The sequence below is a fragment of the Oryctolagus cuniculus genome, chromosome 7, assembly GCF_051225735.1.
Source record: "Oryctolagus cuniculus isolate XC-2025 breed Fujian yellow rabbit chromosome 7, ASM5122573v1, whole genome shotgun sequence".
Taxonomy (NCBI): domain Eukaryota; kingdom Metazoa; phylum Chordata; class Mammalia; order Lagomorpha; family Leporidae; genus Oryctolagus; species Oryctolagus cuniculus.
The window spans coordinates 42212503-42232420 of record NC_142873.1 but is presented as its reverse complement, the minus strand read 5'-3'; the positions used below and the strand labels follow the sequence as shown (position 1 = coordinate 42232420).

General features: G+C 56.2%; 1 long non-coding RNA gene across 4 annotated transcripts; it reads right to left on the bottom strand.

The window, feature by feature from the left end:
- Positions 1 to 5349: 5349 nt before the first annotated feature.
- LOC138850524 (uncharacterized) lies at positions 5350 to 19778 on the bottom strand. Of its 4 annotated transcripts, none has more exons than XR_016210533.1 (3): positions 19641 to 19778; positions 6340 to 9626; positions 5350 to 5523 (listed from the first exon to the last, which is right to left on the bottom strand). It is a non-coding gene; the product is annotated as an uncharacterized LOC138850524 (long non-coding RNA). The 4 variants fall into 4 exon arrangements; XR_011390354.2 differs by lacking the exon at positions 5350 to 5523 and adding an exon at positions 5536 to 5840; XR_016210534.1 differs by lacking the exon at positions 5350 to 5523 and adding an exon at positions 5536 to 5840 and having other exon boundaries at positions 6340 to 6564; positions 19641 to 19774.
- Between the last annotated feature and the right edge of the window lie 140 nt (positions 19779 to 19918).

Below are 19918 nucleotides of genomic sequence, written 5' to 3'. Positions count from 1 at the left end.
TCATGGAGGCTTTCAAGATGGCATCGGCAAGCACGGGTCCGAGCGCGGGACCCTGTAGGACTGGCGGGTCGCTGCGGAGACACACCGGGCGGAAGTGCTGCCCGAAGGCCCCCACCCGCCCCCGCATCCCCTGTCCCGCCATTACCCCCTCCTCCCTTCTTCAGGGTGCTGCTGGTGGGGAGGGGGAGGGGAAAGCGACCTTTTGGCTGGTCCGGAGCTGCCTTCAGGTGAGGTTTGTACTGCATTCGGAGGAACAGAGCCGTGGGGTCTTCAAAAAGTTCATGGAAAGTGTGCATTATGAAACACACACACACACGGATTCCAGTTTTTCTGCACGGAAATAAACGGTTCGTTCCGTTTTCCCACAAACTATCTGAAATCCCCTGGTCTCGCTTCCAGATCCCGAGATGCAAATGTAATTCAGGGCCTGCGAATTGCTGGCTCTCCAGCGCCCTCTACGCCTCTCTAAATGAGCACCTACTGTGTGCAAGTGATCTGCCAAGTGAGGGGGGAGGAGGCAGAGTGTGAAAACGGAAAGTCAAGAGATAAAGCGCCCTGGGAATATAAGACTTCTAAGTATTGAGTAAATAGATAGAAAGCCAAGGAATCTCTAGTTACATTATCAATCAGATAGGAGCATCACAAAGCCTGGGGTCAGGGTGACATGCTGTGTGCCATCTGAGGGAGGCTTGGTGGAATCAGCATGGGAGGGTGCTTCCTGGGAAGGGGGCACTTCCTTTGGGCCTTGCACGGTGAGTAGGAATCAGAAGATAGGAGGGAGCAAGTCGGAGGTGGTGTGCAGAGTGGGTGGGAATTTTAGCAAAGCAAGAAGGGAGAACAAGCCGGCGACTGTGTGAGCCGGCGCACTGATCTGTCTGTGGGTGTCGGGTGGAAGAGAAGGCTCTGGGGTCAGTCTGGCTCTGCGCGGAGCTCCGTGCCTGCACGTGGGCATTACTTAACCTTGCTAAGCCCTGGTTTCCTCAGAACATAGTATTATCTGCAGCTTAGTGGTGTGCTAAGGGTTTTAGCAAGCTGAGCCATCCACATGGAACCAGGCAGCGAGAAAAAAAAGTTAGCTTTTACGACACGTGATTTGAAGTTGTAAGTTTTGGGCGAGAGTCGGATCAGATTAGGAAACACAGTTGTGTGGAATCCTGGCCCCCGTCCTCATCAGTGGGGCTAGCCTGGAGGTCCCGGAGCCTCGGCTCCTTTGTAAATGGGGATAATCACGTCACCTGTGTTGCAGAATTCCATGACACGGTACATATAAAACAGCTCGGCCTGGGCTTGGTGTATAATGAGAGCTAGCAACCGTCGGCTCTTTTACAGCTAATCTTCCCCAATCCCTGCAAGGGTTTTTATCATTCCCATACAGTTGTTGAGGAAACAAAGGCTCAGGGCTTTGCGGAACTTGTCCAAGGCCACCCAGTCAGCCGCTGGAGGAGCTGGAACCTCACTCCTCCCATGAAGGAGCGGCAGAAGCGGCCGGCCAGGCTTTCCTACCCGTCTGAGTCCCAGAACCCCCTGTGCTCCTGGACAGTGCTCGGGCTGGGGACTGTCGGCTTGCTCCGTGCACGCTCCCTGCAGGGCACGGCTGCTGTCTTACTCAGCCTTGTTCACCAGCGCCTCACCGCAGACGGCCCAGAAGGTGCTCCCGAGCCGTTGCTGACTTGAAGAGCAAGGAGGGGACCCTGGTCAGAGCCGCGGCAGAGGCAGGGCTGGGGCTGAGCCTGCGTCTGTGGGTCAACGCGACCCTGAGGGTTCAAGGCTGGGTGGATCGGAGGACGGCAGAACTCCCTGTTGGCCAAGAACCGGAAATCGGGAGCAGCGGACGGCTTGGGGCTGGGTTGGGGGGGGGATGCAAAGATGAGGCTCAGATGGGTTTTGAGGGGGAGAGGGGCCATTGAACCAGGATTCTGCACTGTGAAAATCCACCGGGCAATCCCCCACCCCTCCCGTGGACTGGCCCCTGCCCTGGAGTCATTCCTAATGGGAGACACACCCAGGAAACCACAGCGCGAAGACTCACACAGCCACCTCCCAACACCCAGCAACCAGCGGTGTTTGGTGATGGCTTTGAGGATGCAGGGCCCTGGAGGAGTGGGGTGGGGACCGGTCAGTCCGGGAGAGCTCCGCGGAGGAGGAGGGAGGGAGAGGCTGGGGGCGGGGCGTGCTCACCTCTGGGAAGGTGAGGCCTGGCCCCTTGGCTGGGACGCCTGGCCTGGGCCCCTGTTGCTCCAGGGGGAGCGCGGAGCCCAGCAGGTGGCAGCTGCTGTGAGGGGGCCTGCAATGCGATCTCCAGGGAAACAGCCGAGAATAACCGCTCCGCCCAGGACCACTCCCTGGCTCGGCCGCCTTCCTCTCCCTGCGCGGGCTTTGCGCTCTGCGCCCGCCGTGGGCGCCCCTCACTCCCGCCCCCTCGCTCCTCCGTGCCCCTCCTGGACCACCAGCTCCCAGCGCGTGGGGAGTGGGCCCGGCCACCTGTCTTCCCTGGCCGCGGCCCCATCACGATCCCTCCCTCCCGCGCTGCTCCTGACAACAGAGCGGCCTCCCTCACGTCTCCGCCCCCACCCCCTCCTTCGGCTCTCTCCCGGCTCTCCGCTGCGCTGGCTGATGGTGATAAACCCGATACTCAGAAGACAGCGGGTGAAAGAGACCACCTCTCCATCCCCCTCCCTCTCTCTCTGTGTGTCTCTCTGTCTGCCCTCTGGCTCCTCTGTCCCACCCAGGGTACCTCGCCAGCCCCTGCCTCGCCTCCCAGTCTCTGCTCCTTGGCCTGCCCCAGCCCCAGCCCTGCCCCCTGCCTTCAGGAAGGCACAGCCATGTGAGTCCCTGGGGGCAGGGCCGGGTCAGCTTCTGGGGTTTCCCCTGGCTAGAGCTAGCAGGAAGTCTGCCCTGCAGAGGGGAAACCTTATTCTTGGCCGCTGTCCTGCTACTAAGCAAGACCAAAGTTCAGGGGAGGAGTCTGTTTTCTTGGTCAGCCGGGGACTCCCGCCGGCTTCTACTCCTTGGCATTGGGCTGTAGCAAAGTCAAGGTTGGGGGAAGGGTGGGAGCTAGAGGGCGGTGGGGTTGACAGACACCACACTGCTCCCCCTGTCCCCAAGCCCTGTCATGCTGCAGGGTGCTGGCTCCCTGGGTTGCTCCTTCTCTCCGGAGCTGGGCATGTGTGCCAGGTGGGTGTGGCCTGGGCACACAGCACCTGCACCCCCAGGGTTGACAGACACCACACTGCTCCCCCTGTCCCCAAGCCCCGTCATGCTGCAGGGTGCTGGCTCCCTGGGTTGCCCCTTCTTTCCGGAGCTGGGCATGTGTGCCAGGCGGGTGTGGCCTGGGCGCACAGCGCCTGCACCCCCAGGGTTGATAAGGGCACCACAGTAGTACCACCCAGTCTGCATGGGAGTCCCAACTGTGGGCCCCGGGAAGAGCAGGTTTGGGGGCATGGCCCGCGCGAGCTCTCACCGGGAGACAGCCAGGGGCAGGGCACGAGGGTATCTGGAAGCTGGTCCCTTTTGAGGGCGCCTCGAGCTCCCCTTCCCTGGGGACAACGGTTGCCATTGCACACTGAAGGTCTGTGAGTGGGGTTGGGGTGTGTGTGTGTGGGGGGGGGATACGCTGCCTCTTCCGGGAGCTCTGGCCCAGCAAAGGTCCAGCAGGCAGCACCACTCCTCCCCCTCCTCCCCCTCCTCCCCCTCCTCCCCGCCCCCTCCTCTTGAGTCTCCCGGCTGCCTTCGCCCCCAGGGCGCCCAGTTCCCTGGCTTTAAATGAGTCCCTGGAGGTCCCTCAACAGCAAACACAACAGGGAAAGAGCAAGAGCCAGCCCCGGGGAGCAAGAGGGAGACAACACTGGTGACTGTGCGGGGTCCACTGTGCAGGGTCCGCACCCCACTCACCCTGGGTCCCCAGGCCATCCCCTTCCTGTCCCCTCTTCCTCCTCCACCCTCGACACCCAGGCTGGGAGCTGGGATTCCCCTACTCCATACTCAGGAAAGAGGGAGGAAAGAGACATTGAGCAAAAGGGGCAGGCACGGAAGGGAGAGAGACCCTTGGTGGCCTGGAGTCGGGGCAGAGTGGTTAGAGGGCCGCTCCTGTAGAGAGGCTCAGGGATGGAGGGAGAAGCTGCGCAGGGGATCAGCGCCCCCTGGTGGAATATGTTGCAATAGCAGCAGTAGGAGCCGGATCTCCCAGCCTTGCTGCTGAGGTCCCTTGTGGTGTCTCTCATTTGGGGTGGTGGAGGTGGGGGTGGTGGAGGTGATGGTGGTGGAGGTGGCATCCGAGGGAGGACAGCACAGCCCTGCCTCAAGTCCAGGCAAGATTTACTCCACCAAAAGTTGGGTTTGGGGCCGGCACTGTGGCGTAGTAGGTTAAGCCTCTGCCTTCGGCACCGGCATCCCATATGGATGGCCATATGGGCAGCGGTTCAAGTCCCTGCTGCTCCACTTCGATCCAGCTCCCTGCTAATGACCTGGGAAGGCAGTGGAAGGTTGCTCAACCTGGAGGAAGCTTCTGGCACCTGGCTTCGGATCAGCCGGTTGTGGCCATTTGGGGAGTAAGCCAGCAGATGGAAGACCTGTCTCTCTATCTCTCCCTTTCTCTGTCTGTAACTCTTTCTCTCAAATAAATAATAAATAAATCTTAAAAAAAAAAGAGTTGGGTTTGAGGAGGACCGCTCAGGAATCCAAGTCTGCCCACCTCATTTTCTCATCTTCCCGGCACGTGGTGAGTCACCACCCAGTCTCCAAGTCCCTTCTGGCTCCAGCATCCCAGGTTCTAGGTCAGGAGAGAGCTGACCTGGCTCCCGTCTCCTTCCTGTGTGCCGGCGCTCACGTCTGCTCCAGCCACACTGCCTCCTCTTCCTGGAAGGCACAGGGCACGTCCCGCCTCAGGGCCCGGGTGCCTGCGAGCCCTTCCCGGGGACATCTGCTTGGCTGGCCACTCACTCCTCTCCTTCCAGTCTTTTCTCGGAAGCGTTCACAATGCTTGTTCTGACCTCCTGATGTCGGCCGGCGGCCCCTCGTCGCGGGTCCTGATCCTCCCTTTTCTGCTCCCCTTCCAGACCTCCGTCACTGACTCGCTGTGTCATTTCCTGTCTCCTCAGGGTCACTGTGAAGTCCCTTTCTCCCGCTAACACAATGCTGAGCACAGGGGTTTTGTGGGACTTGTCTCTGCACATGGTCTAGGCGCCTGCCACGGTGCCTGGAACAGCATAAACTCAGGAAGCGCTTGTGGAGGGAAGGAGCGCGCCACCGGCGAGGTCTGGGTTGGCGACACACAATCCCCGTATCTATTTAATTTATTTTTTAAAACTAAAAAATATTTATCTTTATTTTATTTGAAAGGGGAGAGCGAAAAGGAGGGGGAAGGGAAGGGGGAGGGGGAGGGAGAGACTGTAGCCAGGGACCCTCAGAACTCAGTCTGGGTCTCCCACACGTATAGCAGAGATCCGAGCACTTGAGCCATCATCCGTTGCTTCCTAGGGTGCACGTTAGCGGGAAGCAGAAGTCAGCCATATCTGTGAATCAATCCTAAGGGAAAAAATACAAATAAATTGAAAACACTTTATGCTCAGAAGTCATCCACAGTATGGTTCTGTTAAAGGCCTTTTTTTTTTTTTAAGGATTTGTTTATTTATTTGAAAGTTGGAGTTGCACAGAGAGAAAAGGCAGGCAGAGGCAGAGAGAGAGTCTTCCATCCGATGGTTCACTCCCCAATTGGCTGCAATGGCCGGAGCTGCGCCGATCTGAAGCCAGGAGCCAGGAGCTTCTTCTGAGTCTCTCACGTGGGTACAGGGGCCCAAGGACTTGGGCCATCTTCTACTGCTTTCCCAGGCCACAGCAGAGATCTGGATTGGAAATGGAGCAGCTGGGACTCGAACCAGCACCCGTATGGAATGCTGGCACTGCAGGCGGCGACTTTATCCCCTACACCACAAGGCCGGCCCCAAAAGGCCTTTTTAATTATGAGAAACAATATTCAGAAAAGCATGGGAAATAAACGTATGGCCGCATTGCATTATCACAGGTTGCAGCAAGCACAGCACCTAAACAGCACTGGGTCACCAGCAGCACCCAGGGACTCTCTTCACATCCCTTGGCCATCACAAGGTCTCCTCCCTCCCCTCCCCCCAGACAATCCCCCACCGGGGTTTCCCACAGCTTGACCCCCTTGCCATACATCCCGGAACTTGCGGGTTTGCCTTGGCCTGTGTCTGGGACTCACACAGGTGCGAGCACAGATACGTGTTCCTGAGTCTCGGCTGCTGTCCCTCGCCATCCCAGGAGCCTGGTGCACACATCCTGGCGCACAGGTGCATCGCGGGAGGTCGGCAGAGGTGGACTCACCTGAGATCGCAGTGCAGGCTCCCGGCACCGCGCCGGGCATGCGGCGGGCACCTAGTACAGGTTGCACTCTGCCCCTTCTCCCTGCGGACAGTCCACTCCTGGCCCCACACCGAGCTTTGCTGCTTGCTCCACCACCTCTTGCTTCCGACCCGCAATGCAGGTTCTTGTGCATTTCACAGTAAAACACTCGGCCTTTCCTGAGCATTTTTTTTCTTCCTAAAGAAGCTGAGGTAAGAGAATGAAATTGGGAAAGTGGAGCCCAGGTGAGGGGTCCAGGGCCGGGCAGCGTGGAGGTGAGGGGTGTGGCAGGGCCAGTGAGGGGCAGAGTGGGGCAGAAGCAGCTTTGTGTCTGCAGCCCCCTCTTTTGTGCTCTGTGCTTTAAAGGAGCCATTGAGTCGTTAGGGCTCCGTTTCAGTGTCTTGCTCCATTTTGCAAAGTGGATCTGTCGTGGTTGTCACCCCTGGATCCCAGGTCCTGGAGGGGGCTCCTGAGAGTTTGCGTGATGCAGGTTGGGTATGTGAAGAGTGGGCTGAGTGCAAAGGAGGGAGCCCAGGTGTCTGGGTTGGGTGCCAGCCCCTTCATCAGGGCTCTGGGAGAGCCAGCTCCCCAGCCCCGGGACCTGGGTGAGGCCGTGGGCTCAGGTTTGAGAGCAACTCTGGGGCACGTGGTATGAATGCCCTGTGCCCTGTCCTGAGCCTGCCGCAGGCCCTCAGGCTCTGCAGGGCGGACAGGTGTGGGAGCAGGTGCTGCTGAGGCTGGGTCGGGGTGGAGGGAGGAGCCTCCTCCGTGAGGCTCAGGAGCCTCTGAGCACAGCCGGGGCCTGGGATTCTTTGCAGGTGCAGAGCTCCCTCCCAGCCTGAGGTGATGCCCTGGAGGAGGAAGTCACTGCTGGGCTGGGCTGCTGAGTTCTCGCCTCCTGAGCTTGGCCTCAGGGTCGTCGTCTCCGCCCTGCAAATTCCACCCCAAAAGCTTGCCGCAGCTGCGTGGTCCTGGCGTCCTGCATGGGTTCACCTGGTGCCTGCTACCAGGGGCCCATGGGAAGCCCCAGGGCACCGCACCGCCAGGCTGTCCTTGGCCTCAGAGGCTCTGTTTCCTGCCAAGGCCACGGGCTCTGCCTGCAGCCTGACCGGGGTCGGTGATCCTGGAGGTGGGAGGCGGCAGTCTGTGCACGCGTGTGTCTTCATCCCGACACTGGGCCCTGCTGGCCTTTGTCCCTGTCTGTTGGCTGAGCCTTCCCTCCTGCACGGTGGGGGGGGGCTTCCCCTGGCTGCTGCACACCCTCCCTCCTGGCTGGGCCTGGCTCTGAGCGGGCGCCTTTCCAGGAACCTGCTGCTGAGTTCTGCTCTCACCATGGCCATTGGACCTCTGCTGGCAGATGTCACCCTGTTAGGCCTGGCCACGGGGTCCACCAGCCTCTCCAGCGCACACCGGACGCTGATGCTAGCAGTGGCAGGAATCGGCTCTCCCTTCCCTAGCCTGTGGGCATCCGTCCCTGGTGCTGAGACCCTCAACCTTGCATCACTCCTGGGAGCCGTGGGGGCGATGGGCTCCCTTGCTGCCCCGTGACCGTCACCTGCAGGAGCTGCCCACTTGCGCTGGTTCAAGCCCCTGCTCTGGCCAGCCCCCAGCACCCCTTAGGCCCACTTTGGATCAGACTCCTGCTGTTTTTGATGTTTGCTCTTTCTCTGCTGCTTATTTGATTTGAAAGGAGAGAGAGAGAGAAAGAGAGAGAGAGAGAGACCTCCCATCAACTGTTTCACTCCCCAATGCCTGTAAGCCCGGCCTGGACCAGGCTGAAGCCAGGATCCAGAACCCAGTCGGGGTCTCCCAGGTATACGGCAGGGGCCCAAGTACTGGAGGCATCATTTGCTGCCTTCCAGGGTGCACAGAAGCAGGCAGCTGGAATTGGGAGCAGAGCTGGGACTGGAACCCAGGCACTGATACGGGTGCAGGCGTCCCCACTGTCATGTCAGCCACTTTGCCAAGTGCCAGCCCCAAGGCTTCTCCGGTTTTCATCTGGTGTGGCTTTCATCTGGAGCAGAGATCTAGGCCTTAGGGCCCCAGCCACATGCTTTCCCATTCCCGAAATCCCTCTCCTCGCTGGAGGCCTGTGAGCTCCACCTGCCTCTGTGGGTCACCCTGCCCCCTCCTCCGAGCCGCCTTCCTGGTTTATTTCAGCTTTCAACATGGCTGCGGTTGGTTTTTTTTTTTTCACTTTTCATTTTCAAGATTCATTCATTTATTTATTTGGAAGGCAGAGTGGCTGGGAGAGAAGGAGAGATAGCCATAGAGAGAGAAAAAGAGGCAGAGTGTTGGTTTACTCCCCAAAGGCAGTAACAGCTGGGGCTGGGCCAGGCTGAAGCTTGGATCTCGGTCTCCCACGTGGATGATGGGGATCAGGTACCCAAGCCATCACCTGTCACCTTTCTAGGTTCATGAGCAGGAAGCTGCGTTGGAAGAAGAGGAGCTGGGGCTCTACATGGGATATGGGCATCCCGCGGCGCCCCCGTGCTGAGCCCTCGTACCGTGCTCGGAAAGGATTTCTGCTCCCATGTCCCACAAGACCAGGGTCTCTGAGGACAACGACCTTGCTTCTCAGTCTTTGTTTCCCAGTGGTGCTGGCCCAATGGGGACCTCCTTTTAGGAAATCCATAGCTGCAGTTTGAGCTTTAGCCACCAGGTGGCGATAGTTTCAAGGCTCTGCCAGTGGGCGGGGCTGCAGGTGGCTGAGAGGGAGGCTTGGGTGGGGCTTGCAGGTGCTGCTTCGCGCGTCTAGGAGCCTGGCTCTTCCCCATCGTCTTGACCACAGCTTGGCTGGGAATCGTTACAGCCAGAAAAACCGGCAAAGGGTGACAGGTCGACAGCTGGGACGGCAGTTCAGATGGCCCTGGGTTGAGTGGTTGGCAGCCAACCCTGGGGTGACAGGAGCCCAGGTGAGAAGCCGGGGGTGAGGACCTAGTTTAGGGAATGAGAGTTATTTTGGGCTGGTATTTCCTGTGAGAGGCAGGACAAGACTGGCAGCGGGTGGGTTTCCACTTGGGGGAGGGGGAGCTGCCTTGAGCATCTTGCCTCTCAGATCTGAGTTCGTGATTGAGCTGGGAAACTTCTGAAGTGAAAGTCTCGAGGGAGCAGAGTGAGGGCGCCTCGGCCACCCCTTGACACAGACTCTGGGCAGTGCAGGCAGGTGCCTGGGGCGGGGAGACCGGAGGCAGGTGTTTTCCTGGGCTGGGAGTCATTCAGGTGCATAATGTCCAACCCTGCAGCTTTTCGGTCCCTGGAAGCAGATCCTAGATAGGATTGAGAAAGGGTGCTCAAGTCAGCGGCCAGTCCTGCTCCTCCAGCCATGTCTCTGTCTCCCTTTCCACCCCCTCCTCCCCCACTCTGAGCTGGTTTTCTTTCCTGGGAACTGGGTGGGGAGGTTTCTGGGGGGTCATTCTTCCTGCTGTGGTCAGCATGGAGATGGCCTGAGATGGCCAGCGGGAGGTGCTTTGGAAACTGGAGGTGGGAGGGAGGAGGTCCGTCTGTCCTGGCTTCCAGGGCCAGCACTCTCCATGAGGACACCTGCTTGCTGGGTTTGGAAGCCTGGCTTCCCCTCTCCTGAGAAACCCAAGGTCGCAGAGGGCAGACCTGACCTGAATTCCCAGCTCCCGGCTCTGGGCCAGCCCCAGCTGTAACCGGCCTTTGGGAAGTGAACCAAGGGATTGGGTGGGAGTTTGGATTGTCAGCCTCTGCCTCTAAAAAAAAAAAAAAAAAACCAAAAAGGACAGTTTTGGTTCATTAAAGAGGATTTGGAAAGTGCAAGCCACCAGGTGGCGCCCCTGGGCTTCTGGTCTAGGAAGCCTGCGCATTCCTAGGGAAGGAGCTCCCTAGATAAGGGATCCTGGATAAAATCCTAGTGTTTGTTGAGCATCTGCCAGGGACCTCACTGGACGCGTTGCAGGGCCTCATTCACCAAGCCCAGAGACTCCCGGAAGCAGGTGCATACGTCCAGGGCTGTGATCAGCTCACAGGTTCAGCTAAATTCAGCACTTTGGCCTGGCTCCTGCAGGTAATAAGCGGCAGGTGAGATTCACACCTGATTCTGCCCTGTTCTTAAAGCCCAGGCTTCCCCCTGACAGATGACAGACGAGGAGCGCTGATAACCTGCAGGGCGCTGGCCAGCCAGGTCCCCAGGGCTGGGCGTCTTGAGCCACTTGCTCACCAGAGAGGAGTTCCTGGCCCGGGACAGGAAGTGCCAGGATGTTCCCTGACCTGGGACTTAGGTCCCCCACCCCGACCACCCCAGGGTCTGGGTCCAGCCAGAGCAGCCTCGTTGTGGGAGAGACCTCCTTGGTGGGAAGAGTATTCCTTGGTGCTTGGGCTTGGTAGCTGTCTCCACACCAGGGGCTCCTTTATCGAAGCAGGGACCTGGTCTTCTACCTCATGCATTGTTTTGGACTGCACTTAGCATGAGTGTGCCGCCAGGGGTCTCACTCCCTCCCAACATTGTCCCCACTTTGAGGTTTTGGGCCTGAAGCACTGCGGATAAGACCATGGTCTTTCTGAGAGGCATCCTCCTCTGAGAGGTGCGGGGTCTTGGAGGAAGTTAGTGCCCCTGAAAACAGGGTGGAGAAGACGAGGCCGTGAGGGGCGCAGGAGCCACAATGGTGACATTTCCCAGGATCTAGGAGAGGCCAAGAGCAAGGGGAGGCAACAACACTGAACGAGTAATTTTTTAAAAAGATTTATTTATTTATTTGAAAGCAGAGTTATAGAGAGAAACAGAGAGAGAATCTTCCATTCTCTGCTTCACTCCCCAAATGGCTCAATGGTCAGGGCTGGGCCAGGCCGAAGCCAGGAGCCAGGAACTCCACCTGGGTCTCCCACATGGGTGGCAGGGGCTCAGGTACTTGGGCATCCTCTACTGCCTTCCCAGGCGCATTAGCAGGGAGATGCTTTGGAAGTGGAGCAGTTGGCACTGAAACCCACGCTCTTTGGGATGCTGGTGTTGCGGGTAGCAGCTTAACCCTCTGCACCACAGTGCAGGCCCCACGAGTGTTTCTCTAACGTGGCAGAAATCAATATCCCCACTTACAGGTGAGGAAATAGAGAAAGGACTACAGGGGTGACAACTTGCGTAGAGTCCAACAGTTGATATTTGGCCAAGCCAGGACCCAACCCTGGACTTCCAGCTGCCAGTGCCCAGGGTCTTCCATAGTAATGAGAGGCCTCTCATAAACATGGGTTTCTGGGGCTGGCGCTGTGGTGTAGTGGGTAAAGCTGCTGCCTGCAGTGCCGGCATCCCATATGGGCGCCAGTTTGAGTCCTGGCTGCTCCACTTCCAATCCAGCTCTCTGCTATGGCCTGGGAAAGCAGTGGAAGATGGCCCAAGTCCTTGGGACTCTGCACCCACGAGAGAGACCTGGAAGAAGCTCCTGGCTCCTGGCTCCTGATCAGAGCAATTCTGGCTGTTGCGGTCATCTAGGGGAGTGAACCAGCGGATGGAAGACCTCTCTCTCTGCCTTTGCCTTTCTATAACTCTGCCTTTCAAACAAATAAATAAGGTTTAAAAAAAAGGAACCATGGGTTTTATTTTCCCCAGGAACCTAGTACCTTCCCTAATTGATTTCCTGTTTTTCTGAAATCCAGAATCACCATTTTCCACTGGGGCAGTTCTGAGCACAGCCACCAGGTGGCGACATTGTCTGACGATGGCTCAGCCTCTGGTCTCCTGGGAAGAATGGAAGGACAGTAGCAGGTGTTGGGCCTGTTGTGTGTTGCCCTGTGTCCTGCTCTTGCACTCTATTTAGTGTTCCAATCACCTGGAGGAGGAGGTACTATCCCGTTTTACAGGTGAGGCCACTGAGGATCTGCCCGTGATAAGACGGTTTTGTGGTAGAGGCAGGAATGGAATCAGTCTGTCTGGTTTGAGTTCTGCCTCTGGGCACCCCGGGCTCCAGAAGGGAAAGGCATTGCGTGTCCACAGAGGCCCACAGCCCGGATCCCGGAGCCTGGAACTGGGAGCTGGGGCGGTCAGGGCCTGCTCCTGGGGGGCCGTGGGAGCTGCTTCTGGGAGGGTTAGCATGTAGGACAGGGGCCGGCAAGGGAGGAGTGGGCCGGCTGGAGCCTGAGGGGACGTCCTTCTTGGATCATGAAGGATACAAGGGCTCCATAAATGGGGCATCGTTTTCCCAGTGAACAGCTCCTGTGGGGCTCCTGTGCCCTCAGGGAGGGGGTCCCCAAGGCCTGTGGGTGGGTTCTGGGGGCTACGGATGGGAATCTGCAGAGCCTGCTGTCCCCTGTGGGGGTGGACAGTGGTTTCCCGGGCCCCAGCGGTGTGTGTGGGAGGCTGTGCTGATGTCACAGTCTGTGCTCCCCGGCTGGACAGAGGTGAGACCCTGAGAACTGGGGAACCAAAACCTCAAATCCTGTTGTAAAGGAAGCTCAGCTGATGTGGCTGAGCTGTGAAGATCACGGACGCACAGGGGCTGTGCAGGAGCCCTGTGTGGGAGCGGAGCATGAGCACTGGCCAGGTGCTCCGTGCACCAGGGGGCCTTGTCCAGGATCAACACAATGAGTGATCCCAGGGAGTGGGAGGCTCACGGCCCGTGGAGGAGGGCAGGGCTCCCAGCCCTCCCGCTCCCAGACAGTGAGGGTCCCTGGCCAGGCTGAGCGACCCCTGGGGTTTCTTAGACCAGTGGCCTTTGCAGGGCTGGGCTGGAGCTCAGGTGCAGGTGTGTGGGTGACTCACTGAGGGCCCAAGCAGGCAAGCTGCGGTTGCTGTTGAGTTGTCCGGGGGCCCAGAAGCTGCTGTGGTGCAGCCACAGGCCTGGGGGCCTGTGCAAGGGGTGAGTGGGGGAGGGGAGATGCTGCCTGCCTCCCACCCCTCTCCCAGTGGTTTCTCAAAATCTCCCTTGGAGGGGTGAAGGCTCTGGGGTTAATTAGCCGGTGCGCCTGTAAGCAGGGCTGAGAGGTGGCTGTGCAGGATCCACTGAGGGGTGCAGAAGTCAGGAGGGTGGCGTTGGCCAGGATCTCTGAGAAGGAGGCTGGGGTCAGGAGCCAGGCGAAGTGCAGCGAGCAGGTGGCGATGGGCGGGCGTCTGGCCCAGCCGTAGGACACCAGGGGCTGCCTGCATCCCGGATGGGGGCCCCAGGTTTGTCCCCTGTGCCAGCTTCCTGCTATTGGGAGGCAGCAGTGATGGCTCAAGCCGTGGGACCCCTGTCCCCGGGTGGGGACCTGGACGGAGCTCCCAGATCCTGGCTTCGGCCTGGTACAGCCCCAGCCATGTGGGTGTCTGGGGCGTGAACTAGCATGTGAACGCGCTCTCTGTCCTTCTCTGCCGCTCAGAGAAGTAGACAAATAAATAAAGAAGGAAGAAGTATTTATCTAACGGGGCAGAAGTTATCACTCCCCTTTTATAGGTCTGGAGAAGTTATGCAGCTTTCCCCCCTTTTTAAAAAAAGTTATTATTTTAATCGCATATATTTCTGACATACAGTGTGATAATACACACGTTCAATGGGTAGTTAGATCAGGTTAGCTAGCCTTTCCATCTCTTCTTCTTCTTCTTTTTTTTTTTTTTAAAGATTTATTTTATTTATCTGAAAGACAGAGTTACAGAGAGAGGTAGAGACAGAGAGAGGTCTTCCATCCGTTGGTTCACTCCCCAGTTGGCTGCAACTGCCAGAGCTGTGCCAATCCGAAGCCAGGAGCCAGGAGCTTCTTCCAAGTCTCCCACGTGGGTGCAGGGGCCCAAGGACTTGGGCCATCCTCCACTGCTATCCCAGGCCATAGCAGAGAGCTGGATCAGAAGAGGAGCAGCCAGGACTAGAACCGGTACCCATATGCGATGCTGGCACTTCAGGCCAGGGCGTTAACCCGCTGTGCCACCATGCTGGCCCCTCCGTCTCCTCTTAAAAATATGATTGCCAATAACTATACATGGTTGTGGGGAAAGGTGTGATATTTCACTAAATGCATCTTTGTGTTCTGATCCAATCCAGGTAATTACTGATGCCCTAGGACTTACTCCTGCCATCTGACTGTGTGTAGTACCCCCATGCCATCTGACTGTATGTGGTACTCCTATGCCATCTGACTGTGTGTGGCACCCTATGCCATCTGACTGTGTGTGGCACCCCTATGCCATCTGTCTGTGTGTGGTACCTGTATGCCATCTGACTGTATGTGGTACCCCTATGCCATCTGACTGTATGTGGTACTCCTATGCTATCTGACTGTGTGTGGCACCCCCTATGCTGTCTGACTGTATATGGTACTCCTATGCCATCTGACTGTGTGTGGTACCTCTATGCCATCTGACTGTGTGGTACCCTCTATGTCATCTGACTGTATGTGGTACCCTCTATGCCATCTGACTATGTGTAGTACCCCCATGCCATCTGACTGTGTGTTGCACCCCTATGCCATCTGTCTGTGTGTGGTACCCCTATACCATCTGCCTGTGTGTGATACCCTATGCCATCTGACTGTGTGGTACCCCTATGCCATCTGACTGTGTATGGCACCCCTATGCCATCTGACTGTGTGGTACCCCTTACACTCATCCCTCTAGCCCCCTCCCCTGCTCCCCAGCCTCTAGTAACTGCTGTCCTGCATTCACATGGGCTTTTACTTATTATTAGTTTATTGTTTTAGCTTCTTCCTGTGAGCGAGAACGTGGTGTATTTACCTGACCACTTGACATCATGGCCTCCGGTTCACTCATTTTGCTGCAGATGTTAAAAATACCATTCCTGGCTGGCGCCACAGCTCACTAGGCTAATCCTCTGCCTGCAGTACCGGCACCCCAAGTTCTAGTCCCGGTCGGGGCGCCAGATTCTGTCCCGATTGCCCCTCTTCCAGTCCAGCTCTCTGCTGTGGCCCAGGAGTGCAGTGGAGGATGGCCCAAGTGCTTGGGCCCTGCACCCCATGGGAGACCAGGAGAAGCACCTGGCTCCTGGCTTCAGATCGGTGCAGCGTGCTGGCCGTAGCAGCCATTTGGGGGGTGAACCAATGGAAGGAAGACCTTTCTCTCTGTCTGTCTCTCTCTGTCTAACTCTACCTATCAAAACAAACAAACAAACAAACAAACAAAAAAACACCATTCCTGTTGCCGACAGTGTGGTATAGCAGGTTCCCTGCCTGTGGTGCTGGCATCCCATGTTGGTGCCAGTTAGTGTCCTGGCTGCTCCAGTTCTGATCCAGCTCCCTGCTAATGGCCTGGGAAAGCAGCAGAAGATGGCCCAGGTCTTTGGATCCCTGAACCCATATGGGAAACCCAACTCCCGGCTCCTGGCTTTGGTCCGGCCCAGCTCTGGCCATTGTGGACATTTGAGGAGTGAACCAGTGGGTGGAAGATTTGTCTCTCTCTCTCTGCCTCTTCCTTTCTCTGTCTGTGACTCTACCTCTCAAATAAATAAATAAATCTTAAAAAAACACCATTCTTTTTTGTCACTGAACAATAACCACTGTGTTGTTATTAATAATAATAGCATCCAGTCATCCCGAGGAACATCTAGGCTGGCTCCCTGCTCAGCCACAGTGAATAATATCTCTTTCTTGTGCGAATTTCATTTCCTTTGGATATAACTCAGAAGTGGGATAACCGGATCAAATGGTCATTCTGTGGTGATATTCTGAGGACCTGCTATGCCATTCTCCGTAAACTCTGTACTCATTTACATTCCCATCAACAATGTACAAGAGTTCCCCTTTACTTCATGTCCTTGCCAGCATTGATTGTTTTAAAAAATCTTTTTGATAGCAGCCATCCTAACTGGGCTGTGATATTGACTCATTGCAGCTTTTTACCTTAAATTTAAAAGCCCCAGAAAAACCTGGAAGAGGACAGTCACCTCTGACTCCTGCCCCACCCGGCCCCTTAGCCCACCCTAGGATTTATGAGGCCCAGCCCAGGGAGGACAGGGCCCTCTGCCTTGTGCTCGGTCTAGGTGCATGCTGGCAGTTGGCCATCTCTGCAAGTTGATTTATTTTCTCCTTGAATAAATGCAGTCCGTCTGTGAGTGCATATCCTGTCTCCTCTCTGTTCTGCTCACTGCCCATCCCTTCCTCTCTCCTCTTCCTCCACAACTCAGCTTATTATTTTGCTGTTAAAACATGTGTGTGTACATACATATTGATAATCTTTTTCACTAAAAGTAAAAATATTGAAAGCATCAGAAAATGAGATGGTGAGTGAGGTGGTTTCAAGGGCTCAAACAGGGAGATGTATGCAAGCACTGGAAGGGATACCCACTACCGGGAAAGAGTGGACAGTCCGATGTGTTTTTTCAAATGAGAACAATAGGACACAGCACAGCGGCACCTACCAAATCTTTCTCTCCCATAAAAGCAACAACACAACGGACTTATTTTTTGAGAACTTCGTCAGAAGTCCACAAGTTAGCCAATGACTTGCAGTAGCCTGAGAACATTTGTTTGAGAAAATATGGCTGAATCTGGATAAGGACTGGAGCTGTGTGCTGTTTTTAAAAGCCTTAAAAATAACAGCCTGTAGTAGCAGAGAAAACCTACAGCCTAGCAGCTACCGGGGACAGAACCCTGTCAAACCACATTCCCCATGGATTGTCATGATTCAAACACACTAGCAGGGAGGTTTTGCTGTGACCCGCCTTCGGCACCCCACTGCAAAGACTTCTGTACCCGGCACAATTTGTCTAAGCAGTGACAGGCAATCATCTAAAATCATGGCCATCTGAGGAAGTAGATAACAATTGGTGGAAACAGCAGACGAGTTAACACCAGAATCAAGAGTGGGGGCCGGCACTGTGGCGCAGTGGGTTAACGCTCTGGCCTGCAGCGCTGGCATCCCATATGGGCATCAGTTTGAGTCCTGGCTGCTCCACTTCTGATCCAGCTCTGTGCTATGGCCTGGGAAAGCAGTAGAGGACAACCCAAGTCCTTGGGCCCCTGTACCCGCATGGGAGATTGGGAGGAGGTTCCTGACTCTTGGTTTTGGTTCAGCTCAGCTCTGGCTATTGCAGTCATTCGAGGAGTGAACCAGTGGATGGAAGACCTCTCTCTGGCTCTTTGTCTCTCTGTAACTCTGTCTTTCAAAGAAATAAAATAAATCTTAAAAAAAGAAAAAAAGTGAAGCCAGGAGGCCAGTGTTATGGGGCAGGGGGTTAAGCCACCACTTGCAGTGCCAGCATCCCATATCTGTTTGTCATTTCAAGTCCCATCTACTCTGTTTCTGACCCAGCTCCCTGCTAGTGTGCCTGAGAAAGCAGCGAAAGATGGCCCAAGTGCCTGGGCCCCTGCCACCTATGCAGGAGACCCAAATGGAGCTCTGAGATCCAGGCTTTGGCCTGGACCAGCAGATGGACGATATTTCTCTCTCCCTCTCTTTCCCCCACCCTCTCTCTCCCTTTCAAATAAATAAATATTAAAAAAAAGAATGGAGCCAGAACTCAAGCCCAGGCCCTTTGAATTCCTACAACCTGCTGATTCTTGACAAAGGTGCTAAAAACATACCTGGGAGAAAAGACAGCGGCTTCTCCTAGTGATGCTAACACATGCAGAAGACTGGCCCTCGGCACTCTTCCCCCATGCCTCAACTGTGCCAAATTCAAATAAAAATTGATGAAAGATCCAAATGTCAGACGTGAAACAATGAGACTTCCCGAGGAAACACTACAAAACGTTGATATAGGCCATGATTTTATGGATGAGATCTCAAAAGCACAAGCAACAAAAACAAATGGGATTGGATCAGACTAAGAAGCTTCCACACAGCAAAGGAAAAAATCAAGACAGTAAAAGGACAGTGACAGAATGGGAGAAACAGTATGGAGACTGCTCCTCCGACAAAGGATTAAAATCCAGGGCATATATGGATCTCAAAAACTCAGTAACACACAGAAAAGTGCAGTTTTTAAATGGGCAAGTGATATGAGTCAAAGCCTCTCCAAAAAAGAAACCCAAATGACCAACAGATTTTAGACAAACTGCTCAGAATCAACAGCCATCATGATGTTGAAAAGCAAAGCTATAAGGAAAGGGGTAAGCACTTGGCCCAGAGATTAAGATGCTGCTCGAGGTGCTGACGTCCCATGCTGCAGTGCCTGGGTTCAAGTCCCAGCTCTGCCCCTGATTCCAGACGTACCCAGGCCTGGAGGTGCTGGTGATTCTGAGTGCAGTGAGGCTGTGCACAGGAAGGACGTGCAGGTCTCCCTTGCCCTGTATTGGCAGTGGCAGGTGGGCCCAGGAGGAGTGGGCAGATGTCCATCCCTCCCCCTTGTGGCAGGGCAGAATGGGCTCCCATGGGCCTTGCCTTTTCCCTGAGTGTGCAGAGAGGATGAGGTGCGTGGATCCCAGAGCCCTCAGGGCTCTGTGGGAGCCCTGAGAGCCAGATGGCTGCCGGCCACAGGCCAATATTTGCTTGGGATGGGGGAGTTAATTCTATGAAGGGCTTTTAGTGTTATTTAAACAGTGGGAGGTTCTGTTTACTTTTTTTTTTTAATTAATTAATTAATTTATTTTTTTGACAGGCAGAGTGGACAGTGAGAGAGAGAGACAGAGAGAAAGGTCTTCCTTTTGCCGTTGGTTCACCCTCCAATGGCCGCCGCGGCCGGCGCGCTGCGGCCGGCGCACCGCGCTGATCCGATGGCAGGAGCCAGGATCCAGGTGCTTTCCCTGGTCTCCCATGGGGTGCAGGGCCCAAGCACCTGGGCCATCCTCCACTGCACTCCCTGGCCACAGCAGAGGGCTGGCCTGGAAGAGGGGCAACCGGGACAGAATCCGGCGCCCCGACTGGGACTAGAACCCGGTGTGCCGGCGTCGCTAGGCGGAGGATTAGCCTAGTGAGCCGCGGCGCCGGCCAGGTTCTGTTTACTTTTAATCTAGTAAAGGGAGAGAGAGAGAGAGAGAGAGAGAGAGAGAGAGAGAGAAAAGGAGAGAAAGAAAGAAAGGGGGCACGGTAGAAATAGGGAGAGCCACTCATCCACTGGTTGACTCTCAAAATGCCTTGCAAAAGCCAGGCCTGGGCCAGGTGGGAACCAGGAACTCCATCTGGATTTCTTAGGTGGGTGTTGGGGGCCGGGGTACTTGAACCATTCGCTGCTGCCTCCCAAGATCATTATCAGGAGCTGGATCCCAGGAGGAGTAGCTACATCTGGATAGGCACCGCCATATGGATGCCTGAGTCACTGCTTCAGCCTCTGGGTCCCCAGGCCCTCCCGGCCAGTGAGGGCTTTGTTCTCTGGCTCACAGCTCCTCACTCAGGCAACTGACAGTTGACATTCTAGAAACCAGAAAGGAAATTCGCCTTGCTGAGTGCGGTGGGACTCGGGAGGGCTTACCCAGGCTTGCTGTGAGTGTGAGTTGTGTCCTGGTGCAGGCAGGCAAACCTGGGCCAGAGCTGCTAGCCCTGGATGAAGGTGACGGCGGAGGTCAGGTGGGGGCTGTGTGTGTCAGAACCCAGCTGCTGCGTCTGCAGGGAGGGTCCTGTCTGAGCGGTGGCAGCCGTCCTGGCTCAGCTCATCACTGCCATCTGCTTTGCTTGCTCCATGCGCAGGGTGGGTCTGGGCGGTCTGGAGCCTGGTGGGTGGCCTGCCTGCTGCATCCTGAGTGCTGCAGG